General features: G+C 43.7%; 1 protein-coding gene across 1 annotated transcript in view; it reads right to left on the minus strand.

Annotated features, from left to right (window-relative positions):
* kdm6ba (lysine (K)-specific demethylase 6B, a) overlaps nt 1-25344 on the minus strand; it is a 101551-nt gene that overhangs the window by 62926 nt on the left and 13281 nt on the right. Inside the window, 1 exon segment of the mRNA XM_069714158.1 lies at nt 838-887. The gene's annotated coding sequence lies outside the window, so the exon portion shown is untranslated.

Raw genomic sequence — 25344 nt, forward strand, 5'->3', positions numbered from 1 at the left:
GGATGCAAAGTACTGTGTCTGTCTGTTGGAGTAAAAGTGTGTGTGTGTCTGTGTCTGTGTGTGTGTGTGTGTGTGTGCGCGCAGCCATGTGTGACTGTTGGTGTGTATGCACTGAATGTATGTATGTATCTGTCTGTCTCTTTTTTCCTGTTCTGGCTTTCATTACAATCGGGTACCTCCACCCATCTGTTCACAAAGGAGCATCAGATAGAAGAAGGGAGGACAGGTGGAAAAGTTGGCATTCAGTCTTCATCCACGCTCCTCCTCTTCCTCTTCATCTGCTCTCGTTCTTTGTCCTGCACCTCCCTGCCTGTCTCCTTCTCTCTCTTCTCCTCAACCTTCTCTTCCCTCTCTCCTCCTCCTCCTCCTCCTGCCCGTCTCTCCTCTACTCCTCCTTTCATCTCCAGATCCAGGCAGAATGGAGCTCAGCTTCCTCTCAAAACCCAGCAGGTGTGTGCTGTGTCTAATTGTACATAAGTGTGTGTGTGAGTGTGTGTGAGTGTGCTTTAAAGTCTTTTTCTTTCTACTAGTCACAGTGTGCCTCCTGTATGTGTGTGTTAGCTGAGTGCAGTTGTGTGTTGGAGATATCTTGTTTCCTCAGGGGAGTCCAGGCCCATTTCCACTGTAGCCAACCAACCCAGCAGTGCATCGATAATCTATTAGGGTAGAAACACACACGCACTAGAGCGCGCGCGCGCACACACACACACACACACACACACACACACACACACACACACACACACACACACACACACACACACACACACACACACACACACACACACACACACACACACACACACACACACACACACACAGGCTCGTTCCTCTTACCTGTCAGTGCTGAGCACTTTGGGTGTGTACGGACTGTAGCTGGCCCGCACCTGAAAAGAGAGCATACCACAGATATTAGAAATGATACATTTATCAGTCCCATTGGCTGATATATATCATAGAAAGTAGCGCTGCGATTGAGTTTCATACAGCCCGTCACTTTTATTGTAATCTATCTTTTGCAGGTTTACTCGTGCTCTAAATGGTCAAAAGTATGTGGACAGAGAACACAACACCCATCTGTGATTGTTGAACACCTCGTTATAAATTTGTGGATAAATGTGCTGCTGCCTCCACTCTTCATGCTTTCCACAAGATGTTGGAAACTGGCAGCATGAATCTGCTCCCGTTCAGCCCCTAGACTGTTAGTGATGTCCAGCACTGATATTAACTCTTTGTGTCCAAGTTTATCCTAACAGTGTTGGATGGGGTTAATGTGAGGACTCAGGCCAGTCAAGTTTTCCGCACCAAACTGGTGCCCAGATATCTTTATGAGCATTGCCTTGTACATGAGGCAATAAAAAAAAAAAACTGCCTTTCGGCTACATAGTTTAATGAGACGCACCTCAAAAACGGCAATATCTGACATCAAAGCAAAACGGTTACGGTATTACAATTTAAATATTAAAATCAGAGCCAATAAGTTTATTCGTGTCAAAATTCAAGTCAACACCATGAAACAAATCTAACAGTCAAACAAGAAATATTTCAGTATCAAGAGCATTTAAACAAATAAAGGAGGTTAGTGGTAGAAACAAGCCTGCAAACAGTAACATATATGGTGACCCCCAGCTTCCTGCATGCACACGCACGCACACATACATTAGGACACAGTCAACATATTAATCAACTACAAAAACAAGACAACAGCCCAGCAGAAAATGTGGCCCTAAAAATAAACATATACAAGATCTGATGTAATCCTCCCGGTATATATGAAAATAGACAAACAGACACACACACACACACACACACACACTGAGGTGAACAGAACCAGATGTACTGACCAACCGCTCAGCGCAGCAGCGATTAGTTACCAGACGTACACCCACAGTCATTATATCCTCAGACAGCCAAACTATATGGACAGTCGGCAGCTTGGGGAAAGTGATGGACAAACACAAATGCATGCACTAAATAGCACATGGCCAGAAAAAAAACACAAAAACAAGATAGCAGCATGATGTAAGAAGGTGCAATTTCAGACATCACATAATTAAAGCTAAAGCCTGTTTATCAAGCGGTTAAGTAGGACAGGAGGAGCTAAGCCCCAAACATGCAGCTTGTTTACAATAACACAGATAGCGCAACAGCGTTTTAAACACTGTTCTGCTGCCAGACTATATTTACTGTCCCCACATACGGAACAGCACCAGGTTTTCTGTGCCATAAACAGGAGGTCAGCCAAAGAAATTAAAAGCAATGATTGTTTCATTACAATACACAGAGGTGAGAGATCCACGGAGGGATACCTTCAGTTTTAGTTTAACCTTACAGTTGCAATTAAAGATTATTTTAATTAAATAATTGATTTGCAGATTTTTTTTTCCCCCTCATTTATTGTCAAAAAATATCTTAAATATTTGAGATTTGTCGTCAAGTTCAAGCAACATTCAAATAATATTCCTTTTTTTTTTTTATTAAAATAAAACGAGATGAAGAGATGCAGCGAACACTCACATTTAACAAGTTAGAACTGGCAAATGTTTTTTTTTTTTTTGCTTGAAAGCAAACTCGTACAATTTATGAAATAGTTAATAGTTCAGCTGTGATATCCATGAGCAAACCGTGCATTGCTCATCTTGGATTGACCCAAATTGTCTCTCGTGGTCATATGATGTCTGATTAGCTAACAAGTTGAACTTAAATAATTCTGATTAATGAAGTACAATATGTGATTATACTATCCCTAAATACTAATAGTGATTGATGGGAGAAGACTAAAGACTAATGTAAGTTGTGGACATGATTACAGGCTGGTGTAATTCGATGTGTAGTCTATCACTTAGCCAGTCATTAGCTGTTAACATATAAAAGTAGTGAACACATGCCATTGTGCCACTGTTGATTGTTCTAATTTAAGGTTATTTACTCATTTATCTACTAATTTGCCTGGTAGTTTAAAAAGAACAAACATATATGGATATTAACGGTCTGTAAATAAACATGTATTCTGTCTTAATTTAAAAAACAAAAGGATCCTATAGGAGTTCAGTGCAACATGGCAGGAGCACTATAAATGTCTCGGACGAGCCAGCACATCTGCTTTAGTCTGATGCTGTATTGTTTCCTCCATTTTTATCATCTTATTTGTGTACTAAAATTGGTCATGCTGTCACTAATTCTAATCTCAAAGCACAAAACCCGAGCAATCATTTCAAGCAAACCCTTAAAAATTCCATCATCTACAATTTTCTTATTTTGTATAATCCCTGGATTCCTGCCTTTTGGAATTCCTCCACAGATTATCCTTTGGTTTAATCTACTCCAGGGCAAAGGAGGGGGAAGGAGGGGGAGGTGGAGGATGGGGGGGAGGAGGACGGGAAAAGGGAGGAGGAGGAGGATTGATAGTCTTGTTTTAAGAAGTTGGAAGTCTGTGAATCTTGCTGGGCTTGCAGTTTCCCCTGCGGACATGTTTTGCACACGTCAAGGAATTCACTGGATCCCTGTGTTGTAGCCCCCCCTCCCCCCCCCCCACCACCACCATCCCCTGGTCTCCCTCCTTCTCCTTTCTTTCTCCTTATTTAGGGAACAGAGGTGTGTAGGTAGACACAGACAGCCAGGCTAACTCACAACAGTTCCTGATCAACAGTTGATCTGCCTGACAACAGCCTGAGGGCCCACACATGGGCACAGAGTCACAACAGAGAGAGAAGGAAGAAATGAGACCAAAGGGGGGCCCCAGGACGGAGCCTTGAGGCACTCCAACCTGGTGACACAGCAGCAGCGGAAGCAGAAGCAGCAGCAGCAGCAGCAGCAGCAGAAGCAGGGAAGCAGAGGAAGCAGCGGAAGCAGCTTCCCAACAGGCCCCTCAACCAGTAAGCCTGACTAACCACTGGTTGGAAGCTGCTCCACTCCTGTTCGCTGGCTGCCTTTGTTTGGCAGAAAACAATGACAACCCCCCCCACCCCCCATCCCCAGCCCAACTCTAATTTACAGGGGGAGTTGGCTCATTCCTGGAATGTACAGTGGGAGCAGCTCGCATTTCATGACAGGGTGGAGAGATCTGTGATGGGTGGGGCTGAGGGGGGTTATCCGGCTGGAGTGGGGCTTGCATTGAGGGAAGGGTGTCATTTAAACTCGTGGTCTGTTCCCATGCTGTGGTCGAGAGAGGAAACACCAGCAGGCTAGGTGGACTCGTACTGTACTCGCAACAAAGCAAAAACCTGCAAAGAGGTACTTCGGCAGCCAAAACCTGCTGCACTTTGGCAAAGTTGCCATCTTATCCAGTGCACACTGAGAAATTCAAGTTCAAACAATAAGCGATGCAAACACAGGACAAGTTGAGCAATTAAAAAAAAAAAAAAACTGAGCGTGCAGTACAAACACTGAAATCCATAACTAGTGAGAGAACAACAAATAGACATCCACACTAAGCACATCTTGGATTGGGAGGACAAATCATGGAAGCTACTGAAGCTTTCTGAAATGCACACAAAACCATATGCAAACAGCCACACGATCACTCCATGGCCAAACCGCCGCCCACTCAACTCCACTGTCACCTTACTTAACCTGCAGTGCACCGCAATAAGCATTAAGATGCTGAGAGAGAGAGAGAGAGAGAGAGAGAGAGAGAGAGAGAGAGAGATCTGCTCATCTCAGTGAGCAAAGCCTGAAATGAAAGAGTGAGAAGAAAGAGGGGAAGACAGACAACATATGGCACACCGGGACCTGGATTCCCTCGCCTTCCCTCATCTCTCCTGTTTCCCCTCATCTAAAACACCTGGGACCATTGCTCCTCCTGGAATCAACACCCAACTAAACTCTACTTTTTTAATTAGTTTTCTGTCTTCCTGTGCTCTCTCTCCTCCATCCATATGCTCACATTTCTCTCTGCTGCCTTTTCTCTCTCTCTCTGTCAGCTCTGTCCCTTTTGTCCCCCATCATGATAATGTCTGAGATTTATTTTTGTCTCACACTGCTGCTTTTCGCACCGATTACTGTCCAAAGACCGATTTAGATTTACTGCATCAGACCAAACATCACCGGAGCGATGTGCTGTGTAAAATGTAAATGTGTAGTCCTCCCACTTTCAGAGTGGTTTCTAAAGACTTTATTTGTGCACATGTGGTATTTAGGCTCCGAGGGAGTCTGACTATTCCTACATTGCACTGCTTCACTAATCTATGATGAACACATGGGAGAGACAATACACAGCTAAAAAGGACCCCTGTCAAGCGGCAAACAACAGTGACTTCACCCACTGGTTTGTGAACGCCTGTTATGAGTTTGGATTTTGGCCAGCGGCATCTTGTGACCATGTTTAGACGAGTTTGGGGGACTTGATCTGATTGAATACTCTGCGATTACTAAGTTACACCCACCAATAGCCGTAACCTGACTGCATCATAGGCCTGTCAATCAAACAGACACGCCGCACCCCCCCCCCAAAAAAAAAAAACAACAACCAAAAAAACCCACAGCTTTTTGAATCGTATTTTCTAATTAATGACAGGATTATTTTCAGATGGAGCGGCAGAAAACTAATAAGAAGGCGCAACTTTAGCTAACAAACCCAAGATAAATCATGGAGAAATTTTATTGACTGGGAATTTTATGAGACAAGTTGAATGGGAGTCTATGGAGCCAGAGACTTTTTGGAGCCAACATCTAGTGGCACCCAGTGGTATTGCAGCTTAAGGCACCCTTTTATAAACAGTCAATGACCTGTGTGTATGAGTGAGGGAGAGAACTTGACAAAAGGTCTGCTGCAGTCAAGTGAAGAACCTAAACTCTGAATATCAAGACAAACATTGCTATTACTGGTCGGTACAGAAAGGGAGATACTTAAAATGAATGAACCAGATAACATTGTACATTTCATCTCTTTTGTCCTGCACTGCAAAGAAACACAGCATAGAACAGACTGATTTTTCATATTTTACTGAAATAATTAGAACTCCTCGTGCATAAGAAATAATACGGCCTTAAACTGTTGTCTTTTTAACACAAGATGTGCATTTAATCTTGAATATTTGGATGTAAATGTATTTCTACTGACGCCCTTTTATGATTACAATCAGTTACATCCTTCACAGCAGAAGAATCCTCGTCCACGTCATGTTTGACGGCGACACGAATGACTGCCAGCACATCTATGGAGTGAAGTGTGTGTTTGAAAGTGGCTACCGACTTGGCCGTCTACTTGGCTTTGATGTGTGCAACCCTGACCTCAAACGGGACGAGTCATATTTAAATGTGTGTGAGTGAATGTCTGACAGGGACACAGACAGAGCATGGAGGAATTTATAGCTTACTTAAAATCACTGCGACCTTAAACCAGTGCTGCCACATCAAAGTTGTCCACTTTCTATGTGGCAACTCTCTTCTAAAATGAGGAGTTCCCTCGAGAGTCCAAGAAAAGGCACATTTAAATCAGAAATGTAAGAAAATTAGGAACCCCTGAAAAATATTAAAAAAACTTTAAAACTTTTAATAACTATCGAGAGTAGTTTGAAGACACCTTGAGGGGAAAGTCAATGTAAAATTCTCATTTTCATGTAATCCAGCAAAGATCGAGATAAATGTCAAAACTGAATGATGTTTAACTAATGTAGAAAGTGTATTTGTTGGGATGTTAAGTGATTCTGACATTTGAATAGATGTTATAAATATACTACAGCCAAGAGTAGCCCACCACTTCTGTGATTTATGCAGCCAAATGGGGCTTCAGCTCACATGGGTTCATGACAGCCATTATTATGAGTTAGAGTAGTCGTAATGAGAGCTGTGGTCGTTCCTGCACTCACGGTCTGTGCGAGTAAAATAATGCAGACAAAAATGAGTAGACACAAAGGCAAGAAGAGAAAGCATGAATAAGCTTTCCACACAAATCACAGGTCACTTTGAAAAGGAGCGGCTGGACAGATTAAAGGTCTGACTTTACACAGTGTAAACAACAATGTGATGTGAATGTAGGTTCTAAAAAAAATTCAGGGAAAGTCGCAGACAAATGTGCTGCTCCGTCAGTCTCCTCGGTGCATCATAGCCTGTCATGTGACTGGATGAATATACAGTGGGAGATGTTGTTCTGCAAATGAGGGTTTTTGTTTTACTAATTAGAGGATGGAATGCAATAAAATCCAGCGGGTGGAGATGACCCGATGATGCCACAGCGCTAAATCAAACTAGGAGGGAAAATTCCACAACTGTGCTAACTATGGCGGAGCATGTGTGACTCTAAATGCGTGTTGTACAGAATGTGTGTGTGTGTGTGTGTGTGTGTGTGTGTCCCCTTACTGCTGAGTTGTATATCTTCCATTGTGCATTCGTGAACTTCGCCTCCTTTTGCCTGGTTGCTGGGACGGCTGCTATGGGCACGTGCAGAGGCCTGACCCTTAGGTTTGACCTTTGACCTTAAAGAGCTCTAACCCCTCTGACCTCAGCAGTGGTCTGACACTTCATCTTACTGACCACTCCCATGCTCTGTATGTTGGCGGTTTAATGTGTGTGTGTGTGTGTGTGTGTGTGCGCGCGCACACGCATGCCAGTCTGGATACAGTAACGTCCCTGAACACAAACATCTGCAGGACTGTGCAAGAGTTTGAGGCACTTTAGATGCTGAGGCAAAGGCTGGTCAAAGAAAATACTTATTTGATTATTTATCAATCAAATATTACAATTTTACCAGCAGTGGTTTATGATTAGTAACATGTTTGCAGATATTGTAGTAGGTATGAAAATGTAAAAACATTAAAATGTACTGCTACAGGTGAGATCTTTACAGTTGTTCTGCAAGAATGTAGAGTAGTAGTAGTCTATAGATCTGCAAAGTGTTAAATTCTAAACTAAAATCTGTACCAGAAGCCTTCAATGCAATTTGGAAACACGACCAAGTACGTTATGAAACAGAAGGCCACCAGGAGAGAGAGAGAGTACCTTTTTACCAGACTCACACACACACACACACACACACACACACACACACACACACACACACACACACACACACACACACACACACACACACACACACACACACACACACACACACACACACCTAGAAGTGTACATGAATGTAGAAACATAGAAAAATATAGGATACTGAGTCACAATGTTGCAGAGAACCAACGTTATTTCACTGTGCAAATATGGCCTTGCAAACAGAGAGGGAGACAGCTTTGTGTGTGTGTGTGTGTGTGTGTGTGTGTGTGTGTGTGTGTGTGTGTGTGTGTGTGTGTGTGTGTGCGCGTGTTGTGTCATTCTGTCTTGCTAGCAGCAGACAAGCTCACTGGGAAGGCTTCACGCTGTTATTTATTCATCAACCTTCTGGGAACTGGCAATGAGAGGCAAGGTCAATACATTATTGTATATATGTGTGTGCACATGCACGCGCACGCACTCACAGACCACCTATAGACTACATATACAGTAAATACTTTAGGATACCTTTGCCAACACATACACTGTCATGACTCATTAAAATGGCATCACAGTAGATACACACACACACTATCTCTCTCTCTCACACACACACACACACACACACACACACACACACACACACACACACACACACACACACACACACACACACACACACACACACACACACACACACACACAGTGTTCAGAGACTTGTTGGCTGACGGGTCTCTGAATCGGAGCCCAGAAAGCACACAGACCCTATTAAACGTTGCAGGATCTGCAACACGCACCCTATTAAATGCTCCAGATCAGCTGAGTCAGCATGCCAAAACAGAAAAGACTGGAGATTTAGACAAAACAATGAACCCCATAACCAGGAGAGACAACGCGTGCGCGCGCACGTGCACACACACACACACACACACACACACACACACACACACACACACACACACACACACACACACACACACACACACACACACACACACACAAACTCCTAATCCTGTACAGGACACTGACATACAGCCTGCTCACAGGAACAGAAAAGTGCACACAGAAACACCCAGGAACAAAGGAAACTTACACACACACACACACACACAAATGAGGAAAAACAACAGACACACCAGTTAGGGGAACACAAGCATGTGTATGTGTTACTTCACATCTGGGTCCTCTTAGATCAAGACACAAAAGAAGTACTATGTGTAGTGAATGCCTTTGTGTGTGTGTGTGTGTGTGTGTGTGTGTGTGTGTGTGTGTGTGTGTGTGTGTGTGTGTGTCACGTGCTTCTGAACAGCTGCATGTGGTTTGTGTATCTGACAGTCTCTGATGCCCCCTCCTCACTCCCTCTCTTCTGTCTGGACACATGGTGAGCCCTCCTTCTCATTCGCCAGCTATCAAAGCACTGACCAACACACACACACACACACACACACACACACACACACACACACACACACACACACACACACACACACACACACACACACACACACACACACACACACACACACACACACACACACACACACACACACACACACACACACACACACACACACACACACTGTAGCAGGAGAAGGTAGGCACATATCTTTGTTACAAGAAGGAGACACACGTTTGGCATGCAGTGACTTGAGTCATCTAGAGGGTTGCGGGTCTGCCTGGGGTAAAAATAGCCCTGCGTGTCAAACATGGTTACAGAGTGATGATGAAACAACTGGCTGTACCAGCTGCACACACTGTTTTGGATGGATGCAGCTCCATAAAGTCATTGTATCGGCTCACTGCACAAACAGTGTTACTCGCCAGTCCTCTCTCCTGCCTCTGTCATGTGTGTTGTCTAATCTGACTCTCCCCCACTTTATCTGCAGGACACTCCCGTGCTAGTCTCACCAGATCACAGAGAGAGGAGGAGGAGTGAGTGTGTGTGTGTGTGTGTGTGTGTGTGTGTGTGTGTGTGTGTGTGTGTGTGTGTGTGTGTGTGTGTGTGTGTGTGTGTGTGAGGGGGGGTGAAGGTAGGAGGAGGAGGATGCAGAGATGAAGGAACGGTGGGTGACCTAACTGTTTGATGTTAAAGTTTGGAGCCGACCAAGAGAAAACTTCAAACGCTGCATAGAATTAAAAAAGATTACCTCCACACGCTGCGGGTATGTGCATGCAAGCACTGACAGGCACACAGCTTGCCCTTGATTGAGGGACAAAAAAAAAAAAACAAAGATAAGAGGCTCACTGTCTGCAGATGTCTGTAAAGTAACTTAACGACTGAACTTAAATCAGATCTGTTTCAGTCTGTGTTGCAAATTAAAACTGACTTTAAGGAACAGAAGTAAGTCAGTGAGACAATGTCACAATAACACAAGTCTAACAACATTAACTTCAACAGAATCTAACTGGGCACTTTCATACCAAACCATACAGTTCAAGTCATTTGAACTATTACAATTTTAAAGAGGCGTTTGTGTTCATGTGCTAAGTACTGATCAGCAGGCACACCGACATAGAGCAGCAATGGAAGTAATTGCTCAGTGTTGACTGTACTATTCAGACCACCACCAACTCCAACGGTCCACTCTTCTATGAACTGCAAATCTGCAACAACTATATGTCTGAATATATATTCAAACTATTACAATGATGTCAAAATAAACTTGTGTCGAACTAAATCTTTCATCTCAACTGTTGTTTGTTGCAAATAGCAGTGTCATTTAAAGGAGGCAGAGGACAATCGAAACATGCGAGGCACCGGGTAGGAGACAGACAAGAAGCTCCTACTGCCAAGTTATTGGAATTAGAATAGCACTTTAAAAGTCAAATTAGCAGGAACTGTTGCAATACAGGGGCTTCAGATGAGCAAAGGTTTGTTAAAATACAAAAATAGCTGGTCCAAAGGTACTTAGTGTTGCTGAAATATGTGACCAGCAGCCCCACACAGTGCGTTGGCAACAGGAAGTGACACAATATACTTTCCGTGATGTCAGAGGTGACACAAGATCCAGGATGAACATGTGTGACATTTAGATGATAGAAAAAAAAGTCCAACCAACCTCACAAAACAAGCAGTCAAAAAAAAAAATCATGTAGAGTTTATAGCATGTCTGTCTGTTGCAAACATTCATCAAAATGTAAACAACTATCTGGTTTTATCTGCAGAACTCAGGAGATGTGAGCACACACAGTATATTACCAACCCTACCGTCTGCAATCACTTAGTAATACCTCCAAAATAAAACTTATTTAAGCTGGTTAAACTACTGACTTGGTAAAATTGTACTTTGAAAGAAAAAAAAAACTGTACAAGAAAGAAATGTCAATACTATGAAAGCAGCACCAGCGTTGTCCTGAATTTATCTTTAAAGAAAAGCTGCCTGTTTCAGGGTTAATTGGGAACGCTGGTGTAAGGGTTACCGAGGTGACGAGGTTAAGAGGTGAGGCTGAAGAGCAGGAGGGTAAATCCTGAAGGCCACATCAGTTCACAGTGAGGAATGTGGGCTTAGCAACAGTTGCTGTGTGTGTGTGTGTGTGTGTGTGGGGGGGGGTTGACCATGTATTTGAACCACTCATTCAATAAAACTTCGCCAAACCTCTTTTACCTACAAATTAACGATAATTAATATACTTCCATCTGTTTTTACTTCAAGGTTGGATTCTGTTCTTCTTTCACTGTTAACAAACACACTCACTTACTGCCCAGGATGACCACACTTTCCAAAAGGGCCTCTACAAAGCAGCTGTAGTAATGGAATTAGTAGCTGAATGCTTTGCTGAGGAACACATGAACATTGGTGGTTCAGGGATCCGAGACGCCATACTGAAGTAGAAGCAGCAGGCTAACACTACAGGCTGGGTTATACTTAACATGAACTCAGGTTTGTGCTGTTTGAACACATCTAGCTGCTCCCAACAGAAAGTCAAAGCTGGGGTGTAAAGGTAGCCAATATAAAGAGCAGGGCGGAGTGATAATTGTTCAAACACAGATAATAGTGCACATAGATGGACAGCTTCTTTTCAAAGACATTTAGGGTTGAACTTGGTTGTACATAAAGAAAGTCCCAAAGTAGCAGTGTAAAAAATTATAAAACGGCTTCAAATCACACAAAACGGCCTCAAATCAAGCAAAACAAGTTCAAATCTCGCCTATTCTCTCGTCTCTCTGCACCTAACCAATCACAACATGAGCATTGCAAGCTTATTGGGATTGTCAGACACAGCCCCAATTTGGACCTAAATGACACGCGTGAAAATGAGTACAAAGTAACTCCTGAAATAATCAGGTACACCACCGCAGTGTATACTACTCAAACCTTAAAGTATTTCCCCGGGTAGGTGAGTGTTCAAGTAAAAATGGTTCCACAGTCTCTTCTGTCTCAGCCTACAGGGGCGCCATCATATATCATAGTGCCAGTGTGTAGATGTGTCCCTGTGTGTGTGTGTGCACAAATGGGGAAGATTTAAGATGCTGTATAAGTTAACCATGTGTGTGTGTGTGTGTGTGTGTGTGTATATATATATATATATATATATATATATATAGATATATATACACGATAAGTTCTGCAAACCAGTTAGTGTGTGTGTGTATATTGTTCTTTCATATGAGGTGTGAAGTTTGTGGTTCTGAGTCATTATGAGACAGAAGAGTGACTGACAGAGCAGTAATTAGAAACTTATGAGCGAGAGGGAAACAGAGAAAGAATGTGTTGAATAACAACAGAATAGAAAAACGGAAGATGAAAAAGTTCTGTGTTGAAGAAACGGGGAAAGAAAGTCAAATAGTGCAAATAAGAGCGAACAAATCGAAAATTTAAAATGATTGTGATGACGAGAGAGCGACAAAGAAAGAATCACTCATCTCCCTATAAAGTCCCGAGTCAGCCAGAGCTGTTAGCGGCAGCACTGTGGGTGGTTGTGGAGGATGGAGTGGGCGCGGGCGCACACACACACACACACACACACACACACACACACACACACACACACACACAGAGACAGATAAATGCTAGCTGATCTGAGCTGTGGCTAGTGCTAGCCTTTATTGGTTAAGCAGCTGGTTTGATGTGGAGCCCACACACAGAGACAGGATGACAGACAAACTGTAACACACACACCACAGTAGGAGGAGGAGGAGGAGGAGGAGGAGGAAGAGGAGGTGTGTGTGGGGGTGTGAGAAGGGGCTTTGAGTTTGGCTATATGATTGTTTATATGGGAAAACCTGTGTGAGAGTGCTTCAGGAGGAGTTTGTGTGTGTGTTAACGTAAAGTGGGTGGAAAAGTAGTGTGGGAGAGTGTGTGTGTGTGTGTGTGTGTGTGTGTGTGTGTGTGTGTGTGTGTGTGTGTGTGTGTGTTGGGGTTTAAACTGTGCCTATCAGCCTTAATATATGTACAGATGTAAAAACTACTACATCAGTGTGTGAAATGATTGCTGTAAAACGATGAGTTTAGGAAAACTACAGACAGACTGAGATCGTATGATGAACAAAAGATGAAAGACACAAGTAGAAGGAAATGAAAGAAAAAGAAAGAAAGTGTTTGGCCTGTTCAGGTAAAAGAGATCAGATGATGTGATGAAAGGAAGAGGCAAAAAAAGAGACAGTATGATCTGTAAAGATTTAGAAAGAAGAGAAAGATTGCAGAGGGACAAGGAGTGAAATGATGGAGAGATAAACAGAGCGTGTGGAGTGTCTGGCCGTGTCCCAGCTTTGTCTTTGGTCTCAGGGGAGGGAGGCTGGCAGAGGCAGGCTGGCTGCTCTGGCTCAGAGCCAGGCCACACACTGTGCCACGCTGCCCAGGAAAAGCTCAGGTCTGAGAGGGATGGGGGACAGGGGGATGGGGGACAGGGCTGGTAGTGGAGAGATCCCAAGTCCAAGCCTCCCCAAGGCACTTCAACATGCCCCGGAGGGCCCATTGTGGCCCCAGCTAGACCACTTGACACATCTGGTCCCCTCAGCCTGGTGAGGACTCATTCACCCTGACACGGTGCTACCAACCTGTCTGTGGTACAACCTGATTATACACACATGAGGACACACTGCCACTAAAATGAACACTGCTTTTACCCTAGTCTCCTCAATACAATATCACAATCGAAAGCTCTGAATTATGGGTAATTGCTGGCTACTGAGTTGGACAATGCTCAGAAAAGTCATTAAAACTTTAAAAAAAAGTACTCTGCGGAGATTTCTTTGTCAGTGTTACGTTCCACCTTTGGCTCCTGCATTACGACTGTTCTGGTGCAGGTGATGCAAAACACAAACAAAAGCGGGACCCAATCATCAAGACCTTGGTTCATGGTGCCAACTAATCCACAAATGATGCGTTTACTGTGTGATGTCAGAAAACAGTTAAAAAAATAAATAAATAAAAAAAAATCAGTTTGTCAGAGCTGCAGGTGATGTACTAAAATAAAAAAATTGTCTGACCAAAAGTCTAAAACTGAAAGATATGACAAAACCTCACATTTTAACTTTTGAGGAGCTGGAACTGTCAAATGTTTGGAGTTTTACTTGGTAAACAACTAATATGGTGATTGTCCAATGGAGTGACTCATTTCTTCAGTGTACCAATACACCTAATGTGTTTGAAATAAACAGGAAACTGACCAAAAGCATTAGTACTTATAAATCCCTGAACACACACACCACATAGAGACAGTCAGGTGTCACAAACGCAGGTTGTGGAACTGGTTATCTGTGCAAACTGAAGTGGGAAAACAACAATGAGCACTTCACCATAAAGATGAGAACGAAATCTAAGAATTATATGTATGTAATATTCTTGTGGAGCAAAAAAGCTGCTGAACGGGAAGCTGAGCACTTTGTCTCTGATGTGTGATCTGATGCAATCAGTTGTGTGGAAATAAAGTGTGTTTATGTTAAATCCCAACTGAATAAAGAGTGTTTCTGTAATCATAGTAGTGCACCAACTGGATATTTAACAGCAGCTTCCAACTCAGCCATTCAGATCTGACCATCTCAGCTCTTTCCACTTCCTGTCTGAGAAATAGGCCAATGTGTTCAACAGGTCAACAAGTCAAACCAATCAAAGGATCAGCATGGGCCGGGGCAGCTTTGAGAAAGTGGGACAAATTTTCTAAACTTCACATTACACATTGATGAAAAAGTGACTCAAAGGCAGCAAACACTCTGACTGGGATCAGCTCAGCAGCTGCAGCAGCGGCTGAGGAAGATCAGACTTCAGTAGAAACCAACTTGAAAGCAAGAAAGCAACTGAAGCATTCAGCCCATAGCGGGCTCACTAACAAACACGGTTTCACCATCATTAGCTGTGACTGATTAAAACTGTGACACCTTCTTCTATCGGTCTGTCTTTAGAGCTGAGCGAAGCTTTCTGGTCTCCTTCTTCACTTTCTCTGTTCCTGTGTCACCTGTCCCTTAAATGTACTTATATACGAGTATGAATGTAATAAAAGTCACACACAAGAGAAGGATAACAGTTTCCCCACTTCAAACCACACTGAAAACCTAGTAAATAGTTCATAATCAATCACAAAATACCCTGACTTTCTGAGAACATGCTTGCACTACTCTTTCTGCTTTATTTGTTTCTTCCTCAATTACACATCTGCCCATTTCCTGTCTCCGGTTCTCCTTCCTCCTGCTCATCTCCGTGTGTTGATTACATATATTGTGTGTACATTTGTGTGTGTGTGTGTGTGTGTGTGTGTGTGTGTGTGTGTGTGTGTGTGTGTGTGTGTGTGTGTGTGTGAGTCAGAGCGTGTAACAGCTCGAGGGCAGAGAGCTGACTAAACTTCATTTTCCAGCTGCCTGGACAAACCAATCAGGCACAAACCTCTGAGCCTCTGTTTCCGGAGGACAGGAAAGGACAATTGCCGCGGCAACGTTGTATTGGGGTTGCATCACTGATAGGGGAGAAAATATGTTTTCCACATCTATAATTACTGCATGTATACCTTTATTCTGGCACAGGGTGGAGTCTCTCTGTGTGTGAGTGTGTGTGTGTGTGTGTGTGTGTGTGTGTGTGTGTGTGTGTGTGTGTGTGTGTGTGTGTGTGTGTGTGTGTGTGTGTGTGTGTGTGTGTGTGTGTTCCTATCCAGTGTCTGCAAAAATGACCTCTGTGTTGAATGTACAATCAGTAAAGCTCAAATTACCAGCAGCCCTTCTTCTCTCTGCATGTCTCTGTTGAGATATAAGATTACCTATGGCTCCAGACAGTGAGGCTAATTCTTCTCCTCCTCCTCCTCCTCCTCCGCCTCTTACCTCCCTCTCACCTGACCAGAGGAAGAGAGGAAGGGAGGATCGGACGGAATATAAGGAAGGAAGAGAGAGCAGAAATGGGAGGAGGAGGAGGAAGAGGAGGAGGCACAAAGACAGCCAGAGATTTATATAGTGGGAGAAAGAGAGATGAGAATTAGTGATGGTCTCGTCCACCTGCAGCCAGCCATGAGGAGAATAAACAGGAAACACAGACGCTGTTCACACACAGACGATTGTGGGGCAGCAGTTGACAGACAGAAACCTAAGATGGCGGAGGATGAGGGGCCCCTCCGACCTCTCCCTACTCCTCTCCCCGCCTCTTAATCGAACTGGCCCCCATCAGGGTCACGCTGCTCGCACAAACACACACTCACACACCCGTTGACCCCACCCCTCCCCCCAAAGGAGCCTCATATTGATGAGGTCGCTGGCCGAGAGGTCAAGTCCCAGTGACAGAGAGAGATGGAGAGACTGGAAGAGTGGAGGCAAGAAATAAGGACAGAGAAGAAGCCAGTTTTATCACGGGACTAAGTGCATTTTATACAAAACATGGTTTCCTTTACACATCAGCTACAAACTGCATATGATGGCTTTCTACATGTTATAAAAAATACAACTTTGAGACAAGTACTGGATTCTAAAACCGGCTGCTTCCAACTAAATTCGAAAAACATATACACGGCCTACGGACATTTGTGTTTACAGTCTGTGGGCATTAGTCGAGCCTACATTATCAATTTATGTGAACTGGTCCACACACACCAGGGCCTTCTTCACCAACCTCCTTCCAACTGTGACATGACACATGCCGGACACTGCCAGGCTTTTGTGACTTAATGAGGGATGGACACTGAACCTGAGTGTTATCATTTCTGTGATGTGAATCTGTGTTTTTGTATCATTTAACAGTGTGTGGAGCTACGCTGCAGACTGGAGTTTATGCTAATGTCGACATCCTGTGATTAACTTGCGACAGCTTTCTGATATGAATGCATCTAGCGTGGTTTGATCACATGTTCAGCAGATCTTCGTTACATGTTTGTCCCCTGTAGAGAAGCAGAGCCAGATCCTTGAGTCTTCAGCGATGACTGACGTGATGTTTTCAAAGTGTTTTTCTCTCTGCTGAAAAAAATAATCTCACCAAAAGGTCTGTTAATTAGTTGTTCAAGAGCTTTAAATCATGACCTCATCACGTCATTTTAAAGCCTGGTATGCCATGATACTGTAGATTTCTAAAATGTTCTTCTTGCTGATAAATAAAGACTTTTTAGTGAGACCGTTTCCTAAACTGCTCCTTCCAGGAACAGAAATGTTTTCATGAAAGCTTCTCCAGCTTTTCTAATCTCTCACCTGAACTCGTCAAAAGACTGACAGTTTACTTCTACTTCAACCAGTGCAGTGTTTAATCAAATGTGGGCTGCAGAGTGAAAGAGATGAACTGCTGCCCTTCATATTCTCCACCCTCTAAAACCCACCAACTCAGTTGTCACAGAGAAACTTTAACTCTTTTGTTGTCTCATTCACGTGCAGTTCAACTCGTAGTAATTATAGTTTCAGCGGCACAACAAAGGCACAAAGCCGCTCATGTTTTATCTGCATCCCAGCTTCTCCCTTTACCGAGACTCATCTGGGAAAGAGAAAAGATTTGCCATCTAATACTCGATTATAAAATTTAGCTTGGCATTCTCGCAGGCAGCCAGACAGAAAGTCAAAGATAAAAATAACTCTGTAACAGAGAGACACAGAGAGCAAAGGGAAGTAACAGAGTGAAACACACAGAGAGAGCAGGTGAAGAAACGGAGAGCAACTTCATTGTTGTTTCTCTCCTCCTTCTTTATCTCCCTCTCTTCAAAGTCAACAATATCCTCTGCATAACTGCATAATCGACTCCTCTCCCTCTCCTTCACTTTCGTCTTCCTCCTCCCTCCGTCTTCCTCATCATCCTCTCTGACATCAAATTCCATCTCGCTCCTCCACCACTGGCGGTCTCTGTGGAGGGGCAGTCAGCAGTGATCACAGGGATAATACACTGTCACTGTGCTGCATGGAAAACACACACACACACACACACACACACACACACACACACACACACACACACACACACACACACACACACACACACACACACACACACAGTAAAGGAAATTTTCTGTGTAAACAGATAAATATTGGCAGTAACAGCGTGTTCTGTTATTCACCATGACACCTGCTCTACCCTCCTCACTCCATTTTTCCCTCTTTCCTTTTAAAACTCTCTTTTTTCCGCTTCTGTCTAAATCTCAGCCTGCAGAGCACAGAGAGAGAGAGATTACTGAAATTCCATCATCCAACGTCTCAGCTTCGCTATCTACCGCAGACATTTCAATATACACAGACGTGAAGTGCTTGAACGCACACGGAAACATGCAGATGAAACATCAAACACATGCGTGTGTCGGTGACACAAACACGTGCTCCTGGCCATGCAAACTTGGGATGATACCCACAGATGGTTTCATTTTAACACTTGGCTGTTTCTCATTTCTCTGCTCCTTCTCTCTTGAGATGGAGAATACAGCAGACAGAGGGAAGGAAGGAAAAAGTGCACATGAGAACGCGAAGGAAAAAAGAGAGAAGAAAGGTAAAGAAACTCAGACGCTTTTTTGAGCTTCTATTTCTGCGTGTGTGTGTGTGTGTGTGTGTGTGTGTGTGTGTGTGTGTGTGTGTGTGTGTGTGTGTGTGTGTGTGTGTGTGTGTGTGTGTGTGTGTGTGTGTGTGTGCCGCGTGATTGCTATTTTTAAAGTCCTACTCAGCGACTGACTGCTTGCTGCTGTTTCACTGAGTCCCACTGACTGCACAAGTACACACTAGGAAACTTTGCGAGTGTGTGCCCATGCACACGTGTATCGTGTTTTCCATTGTTCCGGCGGGCGGTGGTTGAAAACGTGCATGTGTTCCTGAAAACACACCTACGTTTAGTAAATCGTCCCAAAATGTTGTCATTCCTGGTTACTTTTATTATTTTGTTCCCATTTCAATGAACATGTGAAAACGGAGGGAAACGCACACATCCACTCACACGGTATATCAAAAAGAGGACCGTGGTGATAACCCAAATGAAACCAGTGGGAGAGCCGAGAGCCAGCTGGGGCTCCTGCTTTTGATCTCCACTTTGCACACGCACACACACACACACACACACACACACACACAACACACCTACTACCACAACCAATAATGCCTGTAATTGCTTTGTTTTCACATGAAGTGAGTGCACGCCATCCTCTCCCAGCTCTCCACTCATCCCTCTCCTCCCTCCATCTCTCCCTCTGAATAACTGATTGTGAGTATTATTATGAATGAATGATTGGGGGCTATGGGACGGCCATGGCGTGTGTGTGTGTGTGTGTGTGTGTGTGTGTGTGTGTGTGTGTGTGTGTGTGTGTGTGTGTGTGTGTGTGTGTGTGTGTGTGTGTATGTCATTTCAAAGGAAGCCACGCTCTATTAGCAGTTTGATTCATAAGTAGGAAGCCTCACTTCAGTGAATCCCGTGGCAGCACAATAGATCCATTACACACACACAGGGAGAAGAGGAAAAAAAAAAAAAAGAGACAAGAAATGACAGCGGAAAGTGAAAAAATGTGGCTGAGAGAGAGAGAAAGCTTAACAAAGAGAGGTTGAGATTCAGGAAACAGGAAGTGTGGAAGGAGGAAATGAGGAGGAGGAGAAGCAGGAGAGGGAGAGACAGAAAAATGTGTAGAGAGAGCAGGATGCTTTGTTTCTGCTTCTGTCCACTTGTAGGGTGACTACAGTTTTCCTGCCCGGCCAAAAAACAAACAGTGCGCTCTTTGTGTCGCTGAGCCTCTTCGGCACAGTTTGATCGTTCTGCTATCACTGACTCAACAAAATATCACACGTCATCTCCTCATTCATCTTAATCGAGATGTTAAACTCCACTTGCACAACCTGGAGAGCAAATAAAATGCTCAACAAATAAAGTCGGCCAGCTGACAACTCATCCAGCGACTCTGTCATAAATAAATAATGATGATGATGACTATGTGACTGATGTTAACCCACAATCTCATGAGTGGATGCACAAGCAATACCTCAGCCTACTCCTGTGCACAACGTGGGCCAATAACACATATTATAGCACTGAAGGCCAAGGGATTAATGGAAGTGACATTAATAAAGTGGACATATCCAAGACTGTAATTTGTCTGCGTGCACTGTATATAGGTGGCAACAATATAGACTATAGAAGAACTATGGCTGTGCGATCCGGACAGTATATGACACACTTTGATCCTTTAACTCTTGATTCACCTGAGGAAAAAAAAATCTCACATTAAAACACACCCTTTACTTCTCCATGTACTGTGGATGTAAAAAGCCATGGCTCAGATCGCACGAAAAGACCATTAACTTACACCTTGGTTGGCACAAGAGTTGGCATGGCAACCACCAAAGCACATAAGAGATATGCACTATGGGAGTCATCAGGAAGGAACTCGCTAAAACATGTCATTGGCATGTCATCAAGTTGCTTGAGAGTAGCCAGATTGTGCTGCATATCCAAGACGCGTATATCCACACTCTTATATGGAAGCCAAGCATTTACAATAAATGAACATGTTTTTGTTATCGTTTTGAATGATTAATTTTGATCAATATGGTTTTATTCTCTGTAATTAAATTAACTTAATTTTTACTTTGCATCAATAAAACAACTGTTCACCATGTTTTTTTTTGTTTTTTTTTATAGTTCTTCATCATTTACCGCATATTTTTTTTTACTACGTGCTGCTGCAGCAAATTTTATCCCTCAACATAAAGTGAAGTCAGTAGTGGTAATGATCCAACAGATCGGTATGGGGTACTCGGAGGGTGGAGGCGAGGTGGTGGTGGTGGAGGGGTTCAGAGCTATCTAACAGCAGGTGCGTACCCACTGCTACCTGGCTCATGTTCAAACACACCCCAGTTCAGCTGGGGAGCCACAAGTCCCTGGAGGGGTCCACAACATGAACCCACAGCCAATAAGAGCACACAAAAACAGCCCCTCTTTACAAGTCACATGACCAGAAATGTAAAAAAAAAAACAAAGCACGCATGAACAAAAGCCAAGACACATGCACACACTCAGAAAACACACAATTAAATAAACATACAGATGAAAACTTCAGTGCATGCAGGCATACACACACACTACTTTGTGTGCAGCGTTTCTATGGATATAGCCCGAGCCCCAAACAACAAGCTGCATGAAATATTCAGTGAGTTTTTCAACATGTGCTCTTTCCCCTTTTGCACGTGTAGAAGTGCAAAAAAAAAAAAAAAAAAAATGCTGGGAGAGAGCAGTGGGGAGACAGGAAGGAGGGGGAGAAGGAGTCAATGAGGGCAAAGGCAGAGCGAGCAGCAGGAGAGAATAAGTGTGAGAGAGAGAAAACCCAGCTGACTGTTCCAAGCTACTCCCCTTAGCAACAGCCCTGGCTCAGCCTGTGTCCCATTGGCCGGCTGACAGCATGCATCACAATCCCATGCATGGCTCCTCAGCCAATCAGGGGTCTCCTTGCAACTCTGCATTTTGGATTTCATTTTCACCATGGTAACACAACCCTGCTCTTGGCCTTGGATGTGGCCTGTGTCGTGTGCGCGCACACACACACACACACACACACACACACACACACACACACACACACACACACACACACACACACACACACACACACACACACACACACACACACACACACATGCATCATACTGTACGTACAGTGCAAAGTTGACCGGCCCTTGAGGAGTTCGGGCAGGAGCAACGAGTCTGAAAGCAGAGATATAAACAAACCTCACATGGCAGACGTGCTGGCTCGGCTAACTCTGCTGCATGTCGGCACGTGAGCGTGACAGCGTTGCAAACAGTGAAGCGCACAAAGAGCTGCTTTCCTCCATCCCTCGGTTTGTATTCTCAAATTAAACTCAAATGTTCCTCACAGCCCGGCCTCACGTTGACCCGAGGTTTGAAGGGAGAATGTGAATCTGAAGCTCCTTTCACACATGTACAATCACCCTGTAAATGCTCTGGCGACTGAATATGTTGCCGTCATGTTAAAAAGGACTTCAAACTTTTTTTTTTCTTTTTCTGGTATTTGGCCTTTTTTAGGACCTGGTCACATTTCAATTACTGTTTCTCCACTCGTCACATTCATGGTTACAACACGCACAAATATGCTTCAAAACAATGAATTTACTCTTTGTTTTGTACGGTACAAGGCAAAAATAATGAGCAAACCGACTTTGTACATGCAGGCCAAATTAATTACATTACATTTCATTTAGCTGACGCTTTTATCCAAAGCGACTTACAATAAGTGCATTTCAACCACGAGGGTACAAATTCAGAACAACAACAATCAAGAAAGTACAATTTTCTTCAAGCAAGCCAAATTGCAAAGTGCTATAAGTAAGTGCCATTTTAAGCGCTACTAAAGTGCTACCTATTCAGAAGAGGTGTGTTTTTAGTTTGCGGCGGAAGATGTACAGACTTTCTGCTGTCCTGATGTCATTGGGGAGCTCGTTCCACCATTTAGGAGCCAGGACAGCAAACAGTGGTGATTTTGTAGAGTGTTTAGCTCAGTGAGGGAGCAACAAGCCAGAATTAAACAGAATTAAAGTGCACATCCAAGTCCTGCAGGTTAACCTACCAAATTGGTAGTAATTGGTTGTTTGCCCATGCCCTCTGGAACAAAAAGCGTTTTCTGATATGATTACCCCCATCAGTGACATCATATGTCAGAGCCTTTTAAAGTCGTCACAAATCACTGACTAAAAATAAATCACCTTTATGATAACAGAGCTATGGTTAAACCTGTAGTGAGACATTTACCTAAAAAAGGACGTTTTAAGCTTTTTCCAAACAAGTTCACACAAGGCTAATTAAGCCGATTACTGCCAGATAAATCTCTCTGTATTTCACAGTGTACAGAGCTTTTAAATCTGCTGTCTTGTTTGACATCCCTGCTCCGGCTGGATGAATACATACCGGCCATGCTGTATGGGCAGAGCATGTGCACCAGAGACTAACGCCAGCTGAGCCGACTGATTTCCTGTTTAACCTGGTGCTGATGACACGAATGAATGAATAAAATTCGAATGGGGATACAATAATAGGCTCTTCTAGACTTCCCAAATGGATCCAATTCTAAGAATGAAACAAGTAATTTACTATTTATTTCATTCATCAACCATCTAAATGATTTGGAGACATTAGAGAAGTGTACTGGGAATACCAGTGAAAGTGGCGTTGCAGCAATCAATGCGCTGTCAATGTAACATCAATGTGACCACGGTGTTCAGTGAGGAGAAATTATGTCAAACAGGACACCAGGACCTTTGATTTGGGAGAAATGTGGACCGGACAGTCATCAATGGAAATCATGAAGTGGTGGATTTTGGTAAGAGTGGTCTTTGACACAATGAGGAGAACCTGCCTTTTATTTCCATTCAGTTGAAAGAGAGTTGTTTAACAACTGCTTGGTTAAGGCTAGTTGTGGTTTGGATTAAAATGATGACCTCACTTAGCTTCCGAGCGCACTGCCATCATGCCGACTATAAACAACAGGTGGTTGAGGTTACGCAATAACAATGGTCACGCAAACACTGTGACTGGTACCGAAAACTATAAGTTGTCATGAGTAATTGCACCTTTTTGACTTTGCACAGGATTCCTTAACAATTTCCAAACAACACAGCGACAAAGAAACACAAGAGTGGTGGAATGGGTGACTGTAGACAAAAGGCATTTTCTTCAACAGCTTTTTCTCCAGCTCAAGAGGTCAGAAGTCCTGAAAACGTATTTTCTCTTCAAACTGGTAGTCTGTGTTAGCCTGGTGTGAACCAGACCCAGTTCCACTCTAAGAATTGTGGTCTGGTAACCCTCCATAGAGAATCAGTTGCAGTCGTTCCATCCTACTTGGCGTAGACCTTGGGTTAATTTAACCAATCAGCATGCACCGAAACCGGCCGACACTCTGCCACTGCTGCTACTACCTTTGGCCCGTGTCCATCAAAATGTTTTTTCCTGAGTACAGCATATTTATTAAATTGTTTTAATACGCCAGCGGTGTGACGGGGAGCTGACCGGGTATACTGTGCTAGACGCTTAATGTTCGCCGATTTCTTCTGGTCTGTGAGAGTTGAAAAATATCAATGCTGCACTTCTCACCGTCACCAGCCGTCCAATCACAGTGAAGGAGGGGCGCGACATACTCGGTTAACCACCGACACTGGTCGCTGATTGGTCCACCCTTCAGAGTGGCTGAGAAAACGCTAATACAAGCCGAGTCACCAGACATATACACACACATATACATGTATATGTGTATATAATATCTTCTTTGTTCTTCTACAGTATGTCTATGTTCAAAAATAAGTTTGAGCTGAAGGGCCCCAGCAGGTTAAATAGGAGGAGCCTGTCTTGGCTTTTTATCGCTCTATAATCCATAAAACATCACTAACTGCTCAAAGTGATTTCTGTGTCACTGGAGGAACCAGCTTTGTGGGGGGAGCCCTTAACATCGCACTTCATACATCTCTAACACACGGCAGGCTGGCAGGCACACAAGGTAACTGGCTATGTCGTCTTTGTTCTCTCAGTGAGGGGAGATATATAAAGGGTGTGAGAGAGGGAGGGAGAGTATCAAAGATATAAAGACAGGAGGAGAGAGCTGGAGGGGGCAGAGAGACAAAGAGCGAAGTATAGTGAGAGAGGTGGAGAGATGGAGAACGAGACAGGCCGGCTCCTGGAGAATAAGCAGGAGGAGAGACAATGAATAGCAGCTCTTCTACAGACAAACACATGATGAATGGGTCTGCTGCCTAAAAAAGCCAGTGCACGGAGTACAACAAGGGAAGTGTGTCTGTTCGTCCCACAGTGTGTGTGTGTGTGTGTGTGTGTGTATATTTGGGAGCATGTGTGTAACGACAGAAGCGATCCATCTGGGCCATTGTTGCAGTGACCACACCGGAGAGGAGCTTGATATCCCATATCCCTTCACATCCCACCAAACAAAACTCAGCCATCAGATCCCAAGAAAAACAGCAGCACTCGGGGTCAGCTGTCAAACCTAACAGGAGGTAATTAAAAGTAATAGTACATCTTTCCCTCGGGTTTAAGGATAAGCAATATATGTATC

This window comes from Brachyistius frenatus, unplaced genomic scaffold (assembly GCF_029030835.1).
Source record: "Brachyistius frenatus isolate BFR_SWC_R1_liver_20210118 unplaced genomic scaffold, ASM2903083v1 Contig_127, whole genome shotgun sequence".
In the NCBI taxonomy this organism is placed as follows: domain Eukaryota; kingdom Metazoa; phylum Chordata; class Actinopteri; family Embiotocidae; genus Brachyistius; species Brachyistius frenatus.